An 18,643-nucleotide genomic window follows, 5' to 3' on the forward strand; every position below is an offset into this window, starting at 1 on the left:
AGGAAAAGCAGAACCAGCTGCTGAATCCTGGGATCAGCATGCATTCCGAGATGAACATCTGTCCTGGTTTAGTCAATAATCAACAAGAAACGTGCTAGGAATCTGTATGGACACAAACTTCTCAGCTGCCTCCCTGTCTGGAAAGAACCATAGCTGTGCTATTTTTCTAAAAAAGAAAAGGCACTGGGATATGAGCAAACCCACACAGAGCTGAAGCAAATACAGGCAGTATAGCAGAATGGAAAGGCATCAGCAATCTGCATAGGGAAGTGTCTGGGTTAAAAATAAAATGAAATCTGATGTTTGAATTCTAGTAGCTTTTTTTTTTTTTTTTTTTTCATCTGTAGAGCAGCTGTAATCTCTCTCAGTGGAACAATGTACACATTCAGAGAACACTGGGAAAACTGGCAGATAAGTTTCCTCTTTTGTTCCTTAGGCAGCAATGTCAGTCTGCCCAGAGAGGCTGTGATGCCCTGTCCCTGGAGGTGTTCAAGGCCAGGTTGGACTGGGCCCTGGGCAGCCTGGTCTGATATTAAATGGAGAGGTTGGTGGCCCTGCATGTGGCAGGAGGTTGGAGATTCATGATCCTTGAGGTCCCTTCCAACCCTGGCCATTCTGTGATTCCGTGACTTTGTGTGTCCTCTCCATGGCTGCTGCAAGCATCTGCTGTGGACCAGGAACCAGGGGGCTGAGGACACGAGGGCTGAGCGTGCGTCTCCTCCATGGTGCCTGACAGAAGCGACAGGAGCTGTGCTCATGTCCTTCCTCCCTTCTGCTCCCAGTGCTGGTAATCTGCTCTCCCATCACCAGAAAATATCTCAGCCATACAGGATTACCATCCGTGGTGACTGGCCTGACCTCAAGACACACAAAGACAGCCACAAAATGCAGCAGCCCAGGTTCGAGTGGGCCTATTAAAAGGCACTTCAAACCCTACACAGTTACCCAAGTAACAATTTAACATTTGTTTTAAAATGACAGCTCTTCTGCAGAAAGTAGGTCATTCCTTCAACATCAAATTCAAAACAGACAGACCATGGCTGTGTTCATTTAAACCAGTTATTCTGGTTATTGGGCACTTCCCATTGCTATCTTAAGCTGAAAGCAACCCTCTGTGTCTTACCAGCACCCAGTGAGGCAGTGGAGATGCTCAGATCTGCCCAGGCTGTGTCACTGGATATGGCACGGGTGCCCATGGAGGCCTGGGGAGGGGACCATGGGTGGGGGTCCCCCAGTGCTCTGCCAGCACAGCCCTCACTGAGATCTTGGGCTGGAGCCTCCTGCCGGGCAGCGACCTTCAGGAGCAGTGGGCAAGATTCCTGGATGCAACATGGACACGGGCCCTACCCAAGTCTGAAGAGTCTCCTGCAGCGCAGCTAGAAAGCAACCTCTAGCAGTTCTGGGGAAAGCAGCACACAGAGGGGCAGGCTCCTGGCGCTGCCCCCGCTGAGGTCAAGCCCACACCAGTGCACTCAGTAGGCACTAAGGCAGGCAGGCCCAAAGCCACCCTGTACAGAGGTGGCTCGCCGGCGCCATGGGAGCTGGCGGGGATGGCGCATGCACAGCTGGGTGAGGCAGGAGGCATGGCGGCTCACCTCCATCCCCGCTCCCGTCTCTGGGGAACAGCTGTGCAACCTTACACAGAGAAATAAACCATTTGCCAAGGCCCTGCCAGCCCAGGAGCCAGAGCGGCCTCTCGGGCCCGCACCCACGAGGTCTTCCCTCAGCCTTCTCCTCCCAGCAGGGCTGGCCAGCATCCCCACCCAGCATCCCCAGCCTGCACCTTGCTGCTGGCAGGGAGCAGGTGCGCTGAGCAGATAATGAGCTTTTCATGGAACGTTGGATTCTGCTGCTATTAACATCCCGGTGACACCCTCCTGACAGCCAACACCTACTGCACACTGCTCGCATGGCTGGAGACAAGTGAGAAGATCCGTTTAGAAAGAAACTGGCTACAAAGGAGCATTTCCCCCTGCTGTCTTCATACAATGTATCTGATTAGTTTCATTTCCCTGCCCTTAAATGTCAAGTGCCTCTGTTGGAGATACAGTTTATTGTTCGTGTCTCCGAAGCCGGTTGCAGCAGGCTGGGCAAGCAGGGGAGAGGAATGCTTTCACGGTGCTTCTCCACCTGGAGCGGCATTTTGCTCCTCCTCGGATCGGTGCAGCAATACCTTCATACCATACCTCAGACTTGGCTTCCATCTCACCTGGTGGGCACAGGGCCCAGCTGAGCCACTGAGCCATGACAGAGCTCATGGCCACAGCACTGTGGGGACGGCATCGCACTAGGGGGGCTTTGATGGGGGCACGGAGGAGCCTCCTGCTCGTGGCCAGCAGCCAGCACAGCGCCAGCCTGCGTGCTGACCCCTGCTGCAGCCCGGCTCCTGAGTACAGAGAGCTGGAGCAGAACGCTCTGAGGTCAGCTGCCATCCTGCTGCCCCGTGCATGGCAACCCCTCGCACACGGCCGGGCACGTGTGTCCCCGAGCACCAAAACAGAAGGCCCTTCCCCTGCGCTCATGCCTTGGGCTGCACAGCCCAGAAAGTTGGGGCAGAAAGAGGCTTCTAGATCATTCCTTGCCACTGCTACTTCATTTCCAGATTGCAGCAGAACAGATTTCTCATTCAATTCTGATTCCCTTAGGCCCTCACCATAAGGTCTGTGGTAGTATTTTCTCTCTCTTCCCTACACTAGGCAGAAGACATCTGTTCTGATAAAAGAAGATAGGAGCTCGAAGCAACTCTGTAAGTAGCAGAGTGCATGTAGGAAGACAACAAGCCCAAAAACTGAGTGTGTGTGTGATCCCAAATCCCAAAAGCTGAGTGTGTCACAGAGCAAGGGACAAACAGATCTGCAATAGTGAAATCTGCAACTCAAGGTTCGTTCCTTAGAAGCAGACCTGCAAGTACAGCGCAAGTAAACCAGTGAAAGAAAACATGAAGTAAATGGAGTGGAATCCAGAAGTAAAAAGCCATAATGTAAGCAAGACATGCATATGTCCTCTGCTGAGCTTCCGGGTCTCAGCAGCACTGAGGACACTGCAGGTACCGCAGGCAGCACCGACGCCCTCCTGGGGACCGATGTGGCTGAGGCTGAGCGGCTGCAAGACAGCAGCCGGCTCAGGGCTGTGCTGTGCCGACCCCCCCGCTGCAGTTCTGCAGGAGGCCCAGCGCTCCCCGGGGTCATTTCGCTGTGCTTCGGCTCTTCCAGGAACTCCGAGTGCTGACAGCCGTCCCTCCTCCGCCCGGTGCCCAGCGGGAGTGCTGGAGGAGGCTGTTCTAAGGATGCTAATTGAGCACTTCTTATTAAAAGGAAAAGAAAAAAAAAAACCCTTTGCTCAATGAGCAGGGCACTAGGCATGGAAGCAGCTGCATGTGTTCAGGGAACTGATGATGCTGCTGTATGTCCCTGTGCCAGGACAGGATGGAGAACTGTGCCCACACTCCTGGCTGTGAGAGCTGCCCATCATCTGGAACTGCAGCACGCTGTGACTCCCAGTCCTTTCAGATAAATAGAAATGCAGTGATACACCACAGTTATTTATAGCAATTGGCTTTCTGCAGAATTTTCATCCAAAGTTTTCTAAAGGCTTTATGTAAACGTGCCAAGTTCAGCACAAGTGTTAATTTTATCACGACTAGAACTTATCCTTAATCTAAATATTGATGCATGAGTCACTAAGGGATGTATAGAATTGCTTCATACAGCTCCATCCACAAAACAAAGCTGGTGATTCACTCCCAGGCAGTACCTCCAAGCTACAGTCTGGAAATGGAAGAGCAGAAGTGCTCACATGTCTTTTAGAGAGGTGAAAGAGACAATCTATAAACATGGCCAGGCAGGATGCCGATACAGTTGCTCAATTCTCCAGTGTATTGCCTTGAGCTCCTTGCCTATAAGAGTACATCTTCTTCCCACCTGAGCAGATGACTTCTGATCCTGGGCAAGGTGAAGTATCATCAAATCATAGATTACCTCTAAGGTAATCTAGCTCAACCATCCACCTACGACCAATGCTGCCCACTAAACCACATTCCTTAGCATCATATCTACCTGTTTGTTGAACACCTCCAGGAGTGGTGACTCTGCTACCTCCTCTGGCAGCCCATTCCAGTGCCTGATCACTCTTTTGGAGAAGAAATTATTCCTAATATCCAACCCGAACCTCTCCTGTAGCAATTTGAGGCCATTCCCTCTCTTCCTATTGCTGTTACCTGAGAGAAGAGGCCGACTCCCACCTTGCCAAACTAGACACAACTCAAAAGGCCAACAATCACTGAGTCAAAAGATGAAAGGGGTTGAGACATCTTCATTGTCTCCTTGCAACCTTCTACTTATAGGAGTAAATTCACACACAGGTGAGTGTAACTGCCCAATTCATGAATTCTACCCAAATTTTTCTAGCAACTAAAGCTAGAAAAAATCTCAAATATTTGTAAATACTGGGGATTCCTTGTAAGCAGGAATCATCATGGACTGCAGACGTGGCTGCTCTCTCCATGAAGACCTGGGAGCAGGGAAGTGGAGCACGGAGCAGTTGCTCTCATTGCAGCAGATGCTCCAGATGCAGGCAGCACAGCCACTGCTCAGCAGAGCACCATACATTCCTGCTGCAGAGTATGTCCATATTTCATCTGCAGCCCCCTCCACCTGGACTCACTGCTTTCAGAGCTGGGTTTGCACAGCCTTTTTGCTGCTCAAACATCCCCTCTGCACTGAGATGCACCAACAGAAGCTACTGATGCTTTCCTTCAGGACATGGCCTTGTTCCTCAGTCTCTCACCTGTCCCTGTTCCCTCCAGCCTTCTCCCAGGCTGTCTCATGCAATAGGAGAATGAGGTAACAAGTGAGAAGGAAAAAAAAAAAAAAAAAAAAAAAAAAAAAAGCAGAAGAGATATGTGGTATCAAGAGAGAACTAAGACACTGGCACAAGATTGTGATACAACCATACTGCACTTCGAATGCCTTTGCAAGATTCAAATTTGCTGACAAGCAAGAAATCTGCACAAGCTTTCCCCAACACCCACCTGAGAGTCAGTTTGGAAGAAAAAGCCACTTCTAATGATAGTGGAAATTTCAGATCAGAGATGTGCTTAAGGAAACAGCGAGTCTCACACCTTTTGCACTTGTTCATAGGTTGCTGCAAAGAGACAGGCGTGCTTTGCAAACATTGTGTGTCAAGAATTCCCATTTCTTTCCAGCTGCTCCAAGCTTCCCACTGAGCCTGCAGATTCCCATGCCTGCCTGCAGGTTACATGGGTTCCAGCAAGTGGGATTTTCCATGCAACTCCTGGCATGACAGTGTGGTACAGAGAGTGCCCAGAGGGAGGAAAGGCAGAAGCTGCTTTGAAGTAAGAGCTGACAGAGAATGTGGCATAATTCAGTTAGCCCAACTGCCAAGCAGAACCAGGCCAAGTTGCAGAGGACGCTCAGTTTCTCAATCCCAGGCAGTGCTCATCAACTTGCAAAGGAACTTGCAAGCTCCAAGACAGGAAATAATTATTCATTTAATGTCTGGAAGGGAGTTTTGTTAACAGGATAAAGGAAGATTTGTAGCAAATTTAGTAAGGAAGATTTGTAGCAAAAAAAAAAAAAAAAAAAATTGTGCATTTAGGGAGGGGGAGGATCTGTTTGAGTTAAGATACCGGTTTCACGTAAGAAAACAAAGCCCATCACCTTCTTAAATGGGTACTTCAGATTGGGTAACATTCGTAGAATTAAATTACTGATAGTTTCTCTGAGGATCAGAACAGAGCTTGTTTGACCGCTACAGAGTCAGAAAGTTGCATCTTGTTTCACCTCTGGGAGACACACATAGCAAACAAGTTATATGCAAGCTTTCTTAAAAGGAAAGTAAATAGCAATTGTGACATTGCATTCACCAAGAATTCCCCAACAGCAGACAAGTGAATTGCTGTGCAGGTTCTACTCACATGAGCAGCAGCAGCTGACATTGCATGCAACTGAGTGCGTACGGTCATGTGGCACTTATTTATGCCAGTGACAGTAAATGGAAATAAACAATAAAGATTCCTTTTTTCACTTTACATGGTATCGATTTCTTGGCTTCCCTAACTCCATCTTTGCTGCAGCAAAACAAGTCACAAAGACAGGGAGTGCTGTCTAATTTCAAACATGTGCTTGCATCCAAAAAGAGAATACTCAGTGAAGGAAGGCAAAATGGAGGCATGAAAGAAAAGGCTCCTCGTGCTGTTTTAGCTGTGTTCAAGCAAGTGAGGACACCCTAAAGGCCAGGAAATAACTCCCTTAAAGCAGAGTACCTATAGACAACCCAAATATGCTGTTCCTCCATTGCTCAAGGCTTACCACTGAAAGATAACTGAAAATAAACTGAACTTGTTAGGAGAGAAAGGAAGATCCCATGTGAAGAGTCTATGGGCAGTCTTAGAAAGACAGCTTAGAAAGACACGCATTTCCATCAGTGCCCACATCAACCATGCACCAGCAGAGACTCAGGAGACCCTACAGAAGCTGTGAGAAGAGATTTGTCTCCACTGAGCACTCGTCCTCAGGATTCACAAGCACACGAAGGAGGAATCAGCGCACACACAGAATGGTCTGCGGGACAGTGGGTTTGGGAGGACCTGCATTTAGAATTTCAGATCCTTCAGCTGAGTGAGAATTGTGCAGGATCCATGCTGCAGGCAGGAAGGATGCTTGCTGGCACCAGGAGACGCCTGGGTCCTGCTCTTATCCCTGTCACTCACCCACACTGTGCTGTCCCCTTGCAGGGGTCTGTGTCTAGTCTCCACTGAGCACATCAGGTGGTTAGAGGAGATCATCCTGGCACGGCACCGCCAGCCTTCTGCTGGCTTTCTAGGAAAGAGCTTTTTGATCTCCTATTGAAAAATGAAAAGCAAATTAAATGGTAATAAAACCTTAATAAAGAGCTACTCTTCTGCATTTTAATTAGTTGCTCATAGAAACCGAATACATCTAGTAGAGAAAGAAGATAAAAGCCAGCCAGGAAGTTGCTATGGCTTTGATGGAAGAGCTACTCCAGCAGCATAATCCTGTGGATCTATTAAGGTTTTAACATGAGGAGCAAGAATAGCTGCCGCCCCCACTGCTCCTAGAGCAAATGCCCCCTCCCAAGCCCACATGCCCTCAGGCATAATCCAGCCGAAAAGATTTTGCTAGCTGTCATCTGATGGAACCTTCTTCACAGTGGAAAAATACACATGAAAAAAAACCATCAAAACAATAGTGCAGACGAAGGTAGAAAAGCACTATCACAAATTCTGACCAAACCTAGGAGCAGAATCACAATGAATACGTTTGATGGTAGTTTAGAAAGGCATTACACGTTAAAGCAAAGAAAAAACTTGCTACTCCATCCAGGGGCAGGCTGACAGCACTCAAGGAACAGCCCCCGGAGACGACGTGCTATGCCTCCTCTTCCAGGAAAGCCACCCCTCTGTCAGTGCCACACACAAAAATAGAAAAACCAGGCACTATCTGCAGCCTGCAGCGCTGCTGCAGAGACCTATTAAAGTATCTTAGAAGCCAATATCTAGTTTCAAAATTTTCTCCTCTCAGACCTCTGTTAACTGGGAGCCAACCCAGGGCAAGTCAGTAACTGCATGGCAAAGATGCAGTGAAATAGTGCTGTGAGAAATTCACTCCTCCCAGAGTGCCAGCAGTGGTTGGAATAATTTTATCTTGTAAATGGGAAGCAAAAATAACATTAATTTGTCAGTGTCATGCTGAGCACTTTCCTTAGAAGTACTGCAGGTTTCGGAAGAAAAGTTCCTGTTGGCTCCCTTGGGAGGAGAGAACCTGGAGCAAGGCTGAGCACAGAGCAAGCAAAGGACGGACGGGAGCGGAATGCATGGGATGCAGCCCAAGGCAGCCTCAGCCCTGATTTATGGCTCCTCATCTCATTTATCCAAGATCATGTGGCTGTGGGAGGATACGGGGTCCAGAAATCCCTGTCTGAGCCCTTGGCACTCTCCTCACTCTACCAAGGAGCCGACGACTGATGGCGGGAAATTTTGACCTTTTAACTCCATCTCACTTTTTAAAATTCCTGTGGTCACCACTGGTATCTCCTCTGCAGCAAACTCTTTCTCTTGCTCCTCCAAGAAGCCAAACAATGTACTGTAGTACAGTTTGGAGTGGGGCATAAATCTTCAGGCCCTTCTGCCTCCGGGAATGCTTCCAGCCCCGTAGTGTGACTCCAAGATCTTGCCCCCACCACCGGGGAGCCCCAGGTCACTGGACGAGCTCTTTGCCATCCTTGGAAGGGCAATGAGAATTCCCTGAAGCATCCCATGGGGCCCGGGGCCACGCTTCCCAGAACTGGCGGCTGCTGACTCAGCCGAGCTCTTCCTAGAAACACTGGGCCTCTCTCTGTGGGCGACGGAGGCAGAGGAGGGGCAGGAAGGAGGGCGGCGGGGAGGAGGCTGCATCGCGCAGACCCTCTGGTGCTCCTGACATTCTGCTCTCCTTTCTCATGAGAAATCCAGAAGGGTTTATTTTTACCTTATTTTTAACTCTGGAGAGCACAGCAAGAAAGGGATGATGCCAGCTGCAGGCTGATAGCGGAGCTCCTGGCCCAGAACTTGCTCTCAGCTGCGAGTTTCCATCCACAAATCCAAGCTCCTGGACTGGAGTTGACTCTGCAAGAGGCCCAAGGCGTCACACCAAACCTTCCTTTGCTGCGTGTTCTACCAGGAGCATCGTCAGTAACAAAACTCATAAAGAGGATGTTTGCCTCAAAACTGCAGCTTACACGAGGCTGAGCCTAACACAGCTCTGCCATCAGCTCCTCATGTGCTGGGCACAACGGTCATTTGCAAGTCCTGCCGTGTCACCATGTGTCTAACAGCTTTGCCACACTGTGGCCTTCTTGACCATCCTCATGGAGCCAGCCAGGCTCCTGATTCCACCCCGAGGAGCTACAGGCACATCCCACCCCAGAATAACTATGGGATTCGTTTCCAAGGAATAGATGTCTGCTGTGGGAGGCTGGCACGTCTGGCAGCAAGTTATTTTCTTGGCTAATCACGTCCAATTTCTCTTGCTTCAGAAAAGCTGTGCCAAGGTGATGGAGAAAGAACATGGCACCCGGTCCAGCTGCTCCCCTGGAGTTGGCCATGGACAGGCTGAGGGTTTTCACACGGAAGCTCTCAGACTGGAAAATGACAGCCAGAAAAGACAGACCACAGTGGACGAGAACTAGGAGGTGAAAGAAAGCAAATAAGCTAACTGGGTTTCCCTGCTCTGATGGCACACATTCTACCCTCATTCTTGGGCATTGTGATGAAAGGTGACAATCTTGCACTATTCGCAGTTTTTCCTGTCCTGTCCACAAGGTCACACTACACAGTGTGTTTATTTGACTTCTATAAGGTCAAAGAAGAACATTTGGGTAGCACAGGAAGGTTACTATGGACTTTCACCTTGGCAATCTAAAACCAAGTGTTAAACAGTCACAATGAACAATATTTACTATTGTTTAAAGACATTAGAGAGGGCTTTTGGAGGAGAGGTGGCATTCAGTGTCACTGTGCATCCTTCTTAACAGCCTTTTAAAATTTACGTGTTTATTAAAGGAAAGAGGAAAAAGAAGAAACCATTAAAATCTGGCCATTACTATGTTCCCAGAACACATCGCCCTGAGCTCCTAGTGCCTGAGAAGCCAGGCACATGCAGGGAGCCACTCACGTTGATCTGTGCTGAAGAATTCCAATCATTACTAGAATTTCTATATTTTACTATGATTTTTATGGACCACTTACCCGGGGGTACTATGCCACTGGGCTACTTTAAATAGCCAGGCAGAAGCTGCTGTAAGCAAGTCATGTGCAATGCTGTCTTTTCCATGGGAGCAAAAAAACCCACTGGCATGGCTTATCAGCACAGTTTATCTGGAAGCCTCAGCGTGCTGGAACGCCGTGTACTACATACCCTGTGCCACGGGTTGTAAAAGCACGCCGGCAAGCTCACAAAGCATCTGAAAGGTGATCTTGCCCTACTCTCCCCATCCCTGAACTCCATGGTCTATTTGGTGACCTTCCTCTGTTTGCAATGGCCATGGGGTCAGAAATGGATCAGGAGCTTGACACCGGCCCACAGATAGGTCACACTCTTCCACTAGGAACAACTGCAAAGCCAAGTGGAGAACAAGCAGCAAAAATCCACCAGAGGCACCTCTGAAGGTCAGAGCGTGCTGGGTAAGAAGGACACGAGCTGATGCTGAAGTTCCACCAAGGCTGCCTCTGGAGAAACTGGCACTGACTTTGACCCCACAGTGACACACTGCAGAGCCTGACTGCCCTCAGATCCAAGTCCCTTTCTGACGCAGGGAGGGAAGAAAAGATGTGACAAAATGCATGGATGTCACTAGTGGCATCATCAGGCTGTCTTTCAAGCCACAGACTCGCAAGCTGGTTTCCATGGATCACTGCTAAGATTAATGGAAGATGAGTAATTAGAGATAGCTTACTGATGGCAAGCTTTGAGTTACGTTACGTTGAAAGTGGCGACAACACTACTCTAGATGACGAGTTGTGAACAGTTTCTCTGAGCTTTGCAATGCCTTGGGTGGGGGTGGACAGTGGCACTCCTCCTCATCCCACCTAAATACAAAGTTATTTTCTTTCCTTCCTCATTTACCTCTGGTTAAATTCCAAGCTGCCTCCCTATGTAATCGTCTCTAAAACAAAGAGTACAATAACAGATGCCAAACTCTCCCCAGACACCACTACAGGAAGAGTTAATCAAATGTTGAACACTCTTGGACTGTATCAAAGTCCTGCAAGTGGAAACGAGAAGCAGGAGAGCACCATATGAGCTTTAAGGACAGTTCTTGGCAGAAAATGGCACTGGGACTCCTCACCGAACTACAACGAACCTGGTAGAAATCAACTTGTTGCATATATTAGCATATGAGATATAAATATTTTCTAATAGTCTTAGTGCTCCATAGAAGGTGTTCAAAATCTGTTCTTTAAGTTACAGTTGCTATAGTTTCAACAATAAAGTTGCAGGCACCACAGTTAAATTAACTTATTCAGGCAGAACAGATGAGGTGCTTTTACTGACATGAGAGAAGGCGGTGCAGGAAGCACTCCAGGAAAGCCATTTTTTCTTTCTGTTTAGAAACTCCAGTTTTCCTCGCAAAAACAGGGAAGTTTTGAGTCCCAGCAGCAAAAGTAAAATGGATGAGGTTCCAACCTCCAGGATGCAAAACTGCACAAATCAAACGAGTAACTCTTCCTTCAGATACTGACCTCTTAGCACTATCACTACTGCCAATTTGCACGTGCAGTTGTACTCAACTCTGGGAAATGGCTGTCCTTAATTCCTTCTCATTGCTACTCTCTCTTGCCTATGAGACAACTGCAAAGCTCCCACTCCAGCCCACACGTATTCTCAGAAAAGAGATGATGAGCTGCACACGACGTGAATTCCTTCCTTCTTCATCCTGGACACTGCTTCTGCAGCCATCAAACCATGAAGAATACTCACATTTCAGGATGGTGATTAAACTGGAGCATTACTGCTGCAGGCTCTGACAGCATGCCCTGCATGATGGATGCGTCAGAGAGGATGCATTTAGGGAGGGAAGCACAGGTCTGCAACAGGCTATTGGAATCACCCCTGAGTTCCTGAAAAGCCAGGGAAAAATTGGGCCCTGGCACAGAGGATGGAGCTGCTCTCATCCTGAGCAGCCCTGCCAAGGACAGAGAGATGCTGTGAGCATTCATCAAGGTCACAGCACGGTTATCCAGCTGTGCTGCACGCCTGGCAGCTTTCAAAAATACCTGAATGTTTGGATGCAGTGTAAGGCATGGAGAGGAGTAAGCAGTCTGACATTACCTGGTGCCAGGGAAATACAACTGAATAGAGAACTCAATGTAAAAAACACACCTATTCACACACTTCTGTTGCCTTCTTTTCCCTGTTCTATTCAGGCCATATTCCTGGCCTTATTCCAGGCCATATACCTTTCACAACAGCTCTTTTCACTCTTCACTCCCTACACTTCCTTTTCTACAGAAAGTGACTCCTAATCTGATTTCCAGACTTCACAGCTGCCCTTGGCTTCCCACTTTTACGGCATCCCCCTCCCTATAAGCCATTTTCTACAAGGACTCCCAGCATCCTGTTTCCCCCAGTTCTTGGTCCTTGCTTTTTGGCTCCAACACAAATGCACACACATTTTCTAAATTAAAACAAATAGCCACTGCAAATACAACCAGTCATTTGCCTTACTTCATAACTCTTCATGATTAAAATAAAATTAAAATGCAACAGAAAAAGCATCTTTCCCCTTTTTACTGTTCTCCATCCCTTCTTTTATTTCTTTGGGGTTCTCAGCACTTGATCACAGAACCAAACTGAAAGTCATTCCAAACAGGCCCGGCCCATTCTCCTTTAACCTCTTCAGCCTCTGCTGTGTTTTTGCAGCAAACCACTCCTGTCACCTCTCAGGGCTCAGTTCTACACATCACTGCTAACTACCTCTGTCCCATTAACAAAATGCAGAGCCTTTTCTCACAGAGCTGCTCTCCCTGCTGGGCTGATTGCCAAGATATTCAGAAGTTCTCCACTGCCCGCTTTCATCCCACAGCTGCATCTCTCAAGTGGGGCAGCCGTGCAGTTTATCACACCAGCTCCCCTCTGCTCCAACAATCTTCAGCTTGCCAGGGGGTTTCTATGACCAAGACACGTGCAGAAAACCTTGGAAGCCTGAGCCAAGCAAATTGCATCAATGCTCAGTGATGACAGTGTGCCAGTGCTAATTAATTCCCTGCCAATCAGTTTATCAGGAACACACAGTTGTGTGCTCATCTTTCAATTCCCTCCTGTGTCTCCAATGCCCCACTTTGCCTTCCTCCCCTGCTGACATGTCAGAGTCCCTTCTCTTCCCCTAAGTAGCTTAAAGAGGTGGCAACAGCTCTAGGAAACAATGTAATATAAGCCATAATTAAAACACAGTGGTAAAAAGAGTGAGAAAGCGCAGTATAGGCTTAAGGCATCAAATTAAGATGATTTAGATCCAGCCTGGAGCATCTTCGTTGTTGCTCAACATGGAAACGTTGACCAGTGTCTATCTGGAACAGCAGCTGGAACAGTGCAATGGTGGAAAGTTACGTTCCTTCTCCTCCCTTTCTTAGGAAGGCTGGAGAAGTAAAACTGGATCCAAGAATCCCTTCTTTCACAGTCAGATAGTGATAGGACAAGGGGGAACGGCTTTAAACTAAAAGATGGGACATCCAGGTTAGATGTGAGGAAGAAATTCTTTACTCAGAGGGTGGTGAGGTGCTGAACCAGCTTGCCTGGAGAGGGTGTGGATGCCCCATCTCTGGACGCATTCAAGACCAGGTTGGGTGGGATCCTGTGCAGGCTGATCTAGTGGCTGGCCATGCCACCCATGACAGTGGGGCTGAAACCACATGATCTTCAAGTTCCCCTCCAGCCTAAGCCATTCTTCTCAGCTAGCACTGATCTGCCAACAGCTTTTTGGCAGGACGGTCCCTCCCATTGCTTTCCTTGCGCTCCATCCAGCCAGCAACCAGGCTCCTCCAGGAACTCAGAGCACAGAGCAGAACGACCCACGTGCCAGCCCTGACCATGCAGCAGAGGCAGCTGATTGGAAGAGGAAATGCGTTCTTTAAAGGAGAAGTCTTTTGCTGCTTCTTAGGATCTGGCTTCTGTGTAAAATGACACACAAAGAAACTCTTGCAACACGTAGACAGCGAGGAATTCAGATTAGGGAAGTACAGATAAGTGGAGACAGCTCTGAACCAAGCTGGAAAAGCTGCAGATCCTCAAGCACATGCCATGAGATGAGCGCAACAGGCATGTACTAGGAGCTATGGGAAGAAATAAAACAAACCACCACCCCTGAAGAGCTGCTGAACTCTGCTTGAAGTTTTTATTTGACGTAGATCATCTACATGATTTTAACACTTGACTTTTGAGCAGGGAGGGGAGGTGAATGGCTGCCAGCATAGCAAATGAACTCCTATCAGAAAAGGGAGAATCTGGACTAACTGACCCTGAATGGAAAAAAGAAACTAGAGCATTTTAAAGTGGTGAATTTAATTCAAAACTATCAAAACTCAGAAGAGCCAAAAGCTCTCCTTTTACATCCTTACTACTGTCGTGCCTCTTAGATCTATTTTCAGTACTTCTCATTCACATCACATGGGTGTATAAAACGGTGGCAGTGCACTTTAATAATCTTAAATCTCAGAGGTGTTGAGATCTGCTGTGAGCCCACAGCTCTACGTCTGAGCAGCAGCAGTGCTTGGTGCAGAGCTGGGAACGCTGCTCCATGGGCTGCTTCCTGCTGCCAGCCTGAAGAACAGTGATCAGGGATTACAACTTATCTGACTGAGACAAACTTGCATTTGATTTACTGACTGAAGCTTTCCAACGCTTCTCATCACATTCCTTTCATCTCCTCCTGGCTTGTGCACAGACAAATGCTGCTGAATCTGAGAAGCCTTTGTCATCCTGTGCAGAAGATGGGAAGCAGCACCCCAAGGTTGCACAGAACACAGTGGTGCTGAGCAGGGCCACTGCACAGATGGCAAACATTGCCTGACCTAACCTGGACGGCTAGGAAAGATGAATAAAGCAGGAAAATACAGGGTAGTTTACTAAAGGTTTAGTTCATGACTCAACAGTCTAAAGTTTGCCCAAGAAAGGCTGGCAACCTGAAATGGATGTAAAAATAGTGTCCTTCTTTTTTTTTTTTTTTTAACAAAACCAGAGCCAATCAAAGCCACGTAACAAATCCACTGAACTTCAGGTTGTTGCTGTGTTGCGTTGCAACATTTTGAAACTTCCCAGAATAAGGCTTTTGTCTGCAGGACAGATCCATTTGCGCAAGGCAGAGATATGTCCGGCTGCTGGGAGCAAGCTCTGTGCACACAGAGCCGCAGAGGTCAGTGCTCCTTGGCAGGCAGGAGCACTATGCTACACGTGTGTGCACACCCAGAGCAAAATGCACGCGCTTATTTATTAAATTGTACCACCAAACCCTTCAGCAAGAGAAAGCTGTGGTTGCAAACTTGTCAAAGCAAGGAAACAGAAAAAGTAGGCAGTGAAGCTCTTCAGGGAAGAGGGAATGAAGGATGGGGGGTCTGCAGACTGGAATTATCCTGGCTCTGATGATTTTATGGTGGAGACAGGTGAAGCGAAACCTGAGCAGGGTAACTTGAGCCAGAGAGAGTGATAGAAATAAACAATGTTATTCCTGGAAAGAAGGGGTAGTAGCTGTCTCTCTGCCAAAGTGCACTCCAGCCCAGAGCCTATTAGCAGCAGATTCCTTCCTGCGCTCCACCTCCCAGTGCCAGGGCAACGGTCCCAGGTTTTGACGTCAAAGCTGCCTTTTGTTTGTTGCACAGACCTTCCCTTTGCAGGCCGAGCAGACGGCAGCGCTGAAGCAGCGGGGCAGAGGGCTCTGCTGTGCTCAGAGCTACTCTCACCACCAGCCTCCAAGGATGGCCCTCTTCCCGCAGTACCAATTCCAGCCCTTCCAGCGGAAAGAAAATAGAGTTCAATATGTCTAAACTGTTTTAATCCTGAATTGCCCTTTCACTAACCTTTCCATCAACTTGTACTGTGTATTATCTTTTGTGGTTTTATGTTGCGTTATTTAGATAGCAAGATCTGCCAAGCGAGGACTCTTTCCATACACACGAGAGAAGACTAAATCTGCTTTGGAACCAACAGGTATATTTGGAGAAAATCCTCAGAGAGACAGTGAGAAAATCTCCCAGCACTCCAGGACAGGACTCAGATGCACACAGTTTCAGAACAGCAGGAAGAACGAGGCCTCTTGTTATTAGGAAATGTCCAAACTGGTGGCTTCCCCAGGTGAGCAGAGGGCTCACAATGCCTTGGGCCCGTACAACCATTCCTTGGCTTTCCCAGCCACAAGCTGCCCTGGGGCACAATGGCACTGCCAGGGCAGGCTTCTCCTGCTAAAGAAGCTCTTAAGGATGCAGCCAGAGCAGTTGCTGCAAGATTATGCCACCTCTAATATAAATTCAATATACTCTATTCTGTTTCATAGTCTCTTTGTTTAAAGGCTGAAGAATTCAGGTAAATGAACAGAGGTCAAGAAGAAATGGAAAAATGTAGTCACATAATACACAAAAGAAAAAACAGGGCTGGTAATCAGCTGCCATGTGTTTCCGAGAGTAGATGCCAGCCTTCTCACATGCTCAGTGTTAAGATCTGACCACTTTCACAATGCTTCTCTTTGACAGCAGCAAACCTGACACTTGCTAAGCTAATTCCCAGTGGTGCCCTCCTATTCCCCTGCTGTCCAGGCTGCCAGGCCCACCTCCCTCTTTTCCAGCAGTCCAAGACCCCCTCCCCATACAGCTGGGCTGCAGGCTCTCCTTTTCTTCCCTTTTGAAAGCTTAAAGCTGGGGACTTTCCATATCTTCCCTGTTTGCAGGATTCTCAAACTAGTGCTTAAACTCATGATTTTTGCATGAGTACTGCTGCTGGCTTCATGTGTCCATATCCAAGTGCACAACAGGGCTGTTACCTGCTGAGTGAGGCACAGGGCGATTGCTGCTGGGATGCAGCATTCCTGGGCTATTAGCAGTAACGAGATGAGCAGCATATGCTTCTGCTAGTGGAAAAAAAATATGAAAAAAAGACCTTTCCATCATCTTTGCTGTCTGAAGGACAGACTCGATGTCCTTAATTCCTAGTAAAGCATTAATTTGTGAAGCAGAGAATGCAAGCTACCGGCACCCCAGCAGAGCCTGCTCACCCTATGCCACACAGAAAGCCACGCTTCACGAAGAACCAGCCTGTGTCCAGTCTCTGGGACACTCCATCCAAGCCCAGCCAACCCAACGCTGCACGGCAGAGCTGTGAGGGGGAGGCTCTTTGAGGCCCATGGAACCACGCTCCCTCCGTCTTTCAGCCAGACTCTTAACACACATGCACAGAACCATGTGTCATGTTTCAGCTCTTGGAAGCTCCTTGCAGCGCTTCCAGGAAGTCCCACTGAACCCCAGGGAGAGGCCCGCTCCCTTCTGCTGGCCCTGTGGTGAGCAGGACGGGCGATTTGTGGAGTGCAGGCCCAGGGGTGATGCCTGGTGCCAGGCCGGGGCCTGCCAGCTGCTGGGCCAAGCTGGGCCCTGCGTGCAGTACAACGCCAGGCTGGGCTGCAGCTCTGGCTGAAACAAGCACTGCCTGGGGGTTCACTGGGGAGATACACAGAACTTCATGTGGCCTCATGCAGAGACACTTTCTCTAACATAAAGGCTTGAAAGAATTGAGCCTTGGGGATGACTAGCAACGTGAAGTTAATTTATATCACACAGCACTGTCTAAAATCAGGCTACGATGCAGGAAAAATACTTCCTGGTATTGAAGAGACAGCTATTCCAGGAACTCAGCAGGGCCCTCCTGCTCCATCCAGGTGAACAGCACAGGGCTCATCGGAGGGGCTGAACCCTGTGCCAGGTCTTGGGAATCAATAGACTGAAGGGCTGTCAGGGTGGAGTGGCTGCAGGGGCTGCTTTTGGCCCTTAGGCTGCTGAGTCTGGAGGAAGTCATCCTTTCCAGGCTCTCCCCTGTCACCACAAGGGCTGGGAATCATCTTTTCTGAAAAAGAAAAGAAAATCATAGATTTTTATCTCATCGTGGGAGAGAATGATCAAGGCAGAGGTTCAAACAAAACACAGTACCCACAGGGAGCCAGAAGCAGTTCTCAAGACTGTAACGGCCACTGAGAGATCTGCCTTCAGCAGGCAGTTGGCCACAGGGCAGGAGCTTTACTGTGCCTTCTTATGCTCTGCCAGCTCCCATCCCTGCCAGCACCCATCCTGTGCTTGGACAGCACAGGAGAGGCTGTGCGTTAGCCAGGGGCCTCATTCATGTCACTCCATTTGTAGGCATGGGCAGGGGAGTATTTCTCACACCACACCAAATGGCCACATAGCCAAACAAAATTCTCACCCTCCTCAGCACCAAGCAGCGCCTTTGTGTCCAGCTGCTGTGACACATCACATTCATCCTGAAACAGGACAAGTGGCATAGAGCTCAGGCAGCTCAGGGCCACAGCTGCCTTGACTGCTCCATCTCTGTCACACTTTTTTGCTTGAGATGTTGGTGTAGAGAAGTAAGGAAATAGAAGTCCTGGGAGGAAGTGAGTCAGGAAACCTGCAGCCATTGCAGGGGAAGTGTGACTCAGAGCACACGGTGCTCACCGCTCCCCAACACCCTGGAGGAGGTGATAAGATTGTGCAATCCCCAAGATAGCTTGCTGCACATCCTAATTCTGCTGATCCTCCCAGGGGAGGGGTGCCTCTGCTGAGTACTGTACACTAGCTGATTTCTTAGAATAAAGTGTGACAGCTCCCTGTGAGCTCAGCGCGTGGGAGGGGGGATGCTGGGCTGCCTGCCCGAGCTGACAGAGCGAGGAGCTACTGAAGCACCAGGCTTATCGAGAGCGCAGCAAGGACCTGGCAGAAACCTCTTGTTTAGTCTATTTGTTCTTCTTTTGGAGAGAGCGGGGACCTCAGTGTTTGAAAACCACAGAGGAACCAGCTAAAAAGCAGAGAGGAGAAAATCTGAGAAGGAAAGGAGGGCGAAGGTGGTGGCAATAGGAGGGGAAGAGGCAGTGTGTG

At 48.7% G+C, this 18,643-nt stretch overlaps 1 protein-coding gene across 1 annotated transcript in view; it reads right to left on the minus strand.

Annotated features, from left to right (window-relative positions):
* Window positions 1-14,724: 14,724 nt before the first annotated feature.
* The window catches only part of HEMK1 (HemK methyltransferase family member 1), a 70,820-nt gene continuing 66,901 nt past the window's right edge, over window positions 14,725-18,643 (minus strand). Inside the window, exon 13 of the transcript XR_008205625.1 lies at window positions 14,725-17,618. The gene's annotated coding sequence lies outside the window, so the exon portion shown is untranslated. The remainder of the gene's footprint in view (window positions 17,619-18,643) is intronic.

This window comes from Tympanuchus pallidicinctus, unplaced genomic scaffold (assembly GCF_026119805.1).
Source record: "Tympanuchus pallidicinctus isolate F22 unplaced genomic scaffold, pur_lepc_1.0 scaffold17, whole genome shotgun sequence".
Classification (NCBI taxonomy): Eukaryota; Metazoa; Chordata; class Aves; order Galliformes; family Phasianidae; genus Tympanuchus; species Tympanuchus pallidicinctus.